The following is a 3,315-nucleotide window of genomic DNA, read 5'->3' as shown; positions in this document are numbered from 1 at the left end:
TCTTTCTTTCTTTTTTTTTTTTAAGATTTATTTATTTTATGTATGTGAGTACACTGTCACTGTCCTCAGACACACCAGAAGCAGGCATCAGATTCCATTACAGGTGGTTGTGAGCCACCATGTGGTTGCTGGGAATTGAACTCAGGACCTCTAGAAGAGCAGTCAGTGCTCTTAACCACTGAGCCATCTCTCCAGCCCCCTAAAACAGTCTTTTCAAGAGAGAATTTGTTTATTCTGGATACCAGTTGGACACCAAGAAAAATGACACGTTGAGGCACACCCTCTCCCCTGGCCGTCCAGGGACATTTGTCATGTCTGAGGACAGTAGCTGGGGGTTGAGGGGAGACGAGCAACCCTGGCACCTGACGTGCTCTGCTGATGATCCGGCCACACACAATCCACCTTCCCAAGGTTAAGCTGGGGGGTGGAAGGGTGGCGCACACCTGGCACATCCACTCTCAGGAGACTGAGGCAGGGGGATTGCTTTGAGATCAAGGCTAGCCTGAGCTACACAGGACGACTCTGTCTCATAAAACAAAAACAATCAACAACAGCAAAATCCCACAACAGAGAATTATCTGATCGAAGTGTTGCCAGTGTCGGGGCTGAGAATCCATGTTATATTAATCACTTTCCTAGTGTTATAGAACAGTCTGACCAAGGCAGCCTGCAGCGTGAAGGGTTTATCTGGGGCCCATCCCCCTCACAAGGGGAAGCATGGCAGCATGCAGGCATGGTGACTTGAGAACTCACCTCTCAAACCACAAGCGGGAGAGACCATGGTCCAGGATTTGAAGCCTCAAAGCTGAACCCCAGTGATACACTTCCTCTATATCTTCCCCTCCCAGTGTCCTCAACTCCAGAACAATAATTCAAGGGCCTGAGAAGATGAAGGGACATCTCGTTCAAATCACCACACTTACGTAAGGGAGATGGGTTTTCATTTATCTTCACATTCATTAATCACTCACATTCCCATTCAGGGTCCCATGTATTCAAAGTGACGCTATCTCTACTTAGGAGGTGTTGCCTGCCACCAAGACCCATATTTGTGCAGACCGCTTTACACTTGGCATTTTTGAAAGAATGCTAACAATAAGTGGATGGAAGATGGGCAGCGGTGGCACACGCCTTTGATCCCAGCGCCTGGGAGGCAGAGGCAGGCTGGTCTCTGAGTTTGAGGCCAGCCTGGGCTACAGAGTGAGTTCCAGAACAGCCAGAGCTACACACAGGAAAACCCTGTCTCGAATAAATGAATAAATAAATAAATAAATAAATAAATAAATAAATAAATAGATAAATAGATTGATAATAATAATAGTCTTGTTTTATGGGGGATTATTAATTATTCTTCTCTTATATGCTTATTATTTTGGTCCTGGACATGCACACCCAAACACACACACTTACCTCATACCTACATGAACATTTACACACCTCATAATAATTAATTTTTGTCCATGACACAAGTCCGTAGGCAAGTCTGTGGGGGATTTTTTTTCTTCGTCAATGATTGACATGGGAGGGTTTAACCGGAGGAGGCACAGAGGTCCTTGTGCTCACAGATCAGCAAGCACTAGGGAACCTTGAATGTTAAATACACAGGACTGTTCCTTCAAAGGGAGGGATGCAGAACCTGTTATCTGCCCAGAAGACCCAGAGCAGACGTGGTTAACAGCCTGGTGACCTTTGCTCTATCTGTGTGGCTGAGACTCCCCCCGCCCCCAACGTGAGCTTGTTTTTCTCAGTCAATCTACAGAATGTATCTTTTTTAGAAGGTGTCATACTTCTTTACAAAGAGTTTCGATATAGTCATGTCTGACCTTTACGTAGTTCACTTTGTTCCTATAGGAGATTTAAGTAATCTTTATTGTGTACACCGATTGACTTCATTATCACCAGGAGAGTTTTCACAGAACTGTGCTGTGCTTGAAAATGCCCAGCATAGACTGCTTAGGCATAAAAGCGGTAAACTGCCTCAGACTCCTGAAGTCTGAGCCCGCACCAGCTACTTAGTAGTGTTGAACTGAACTGCCTTCTTGCCTTTCACGGTCTGTCATCCTGCTGGCACAGTAGTTGCTGAGGCAGAGACCCCCGAATTGGACCACTGTGGATGGTGTCACCTCTGGGCACATGGTCCTGGGTGTTAAAAAGCAGGCTTAGCCACTCCCGGAAAGCAAGGCAGGAAGCAACATTCCTCCATGCTCTCTGCTTCAGTTCCTGCCTCTGTGTCCCTGCCCTATGTGAGTCTCTGCTTTGGCTTCCCTCAGTGATGGACTGTGACTTGAGACTTGTAAGTTAAATAAACCCTTTGCTTTGGGTTATGGTATTTATCGCAGCAATAGAAAACAAACCAACATATACCCGTACACACACACACACACATGCACAGGCAAACACACACACACACACACACTCATGCACACACCCACTCATGCACATACACACACATACACACACACAGGTAAACACACATGCACAGGCACAGGCAAACACATACACACACACACACACATGCACAGGCAAACACACACACACATGCACAGGCAAACACACACACACACATGCACAGGCAAACACACACACACATGCACAGGCAAACACACACACACACACCATGCACACACACACCATGCACACACACACACAAAACACAGGTAAACACACATGCATAGGCACAGGCAAACACATACACATGCACAGGCAAACACACACACATGCACAGGCAAACACACACACACACTCATGCACACACACACTCACGCGCACACACACACACACACATAGACACACACAGGTAAACACACATGCACAGGCACAGGCAAACACACACACACATGCACAGGCAAACACACACTCATGCACAGGCAAGCACACACATACACACACACACTCATGCACAAGCAAACACACACACACATGCTCAGGCACACACACATGCACAGGCAAGCATACACACATGCACAGGCAAACATACACCAAGATTTGCACGTCAAGCTTAACTAGCCATGTTTTGTTCCCTGTTTATTGAAAAAGTTTTGGTTAACTTTTATATTTCCTTTTTGTTTTTGAGATAAAAGCTCTTACAGCTGAAGCTGCCCTTGAACTGACCACTTTGCCTCTGCCAGCATCTAGGACTACATGCTCTTGTGATTGTAGAGACCTTCTGTTTCATTTTGGCCTTTAGAAGAAAGGTCACTTTTTTGGGTTTTTAAAATGAATATATGCATACCCAGAGAGTGGGAACCCAAACTGGAATTCCCCGAGGCCAGGGAAAGGAGTCTGAAGTCAGCCTGGGTCACATACCTTGTCTTT

The sequence above is a fragment of the Rattus rattus genome, chromosome 7 (genome assembly GCF_011064425.1).
Source record: "Rattus rattus isolate New Zealand chromosome 7, Rrattus_CSIRO_v1, whole genome shotgun sequence".
In the NCBI taxonomy this organism is placed as follows: domain Eukaryota; kingdom Metazoa; phylum Chordata; class Mammalia; order Rodentia; family Muridae; genus Rattus; species Rattus rattus.
Note: the sequence above shows the minus strand (reverse complement) of the source record.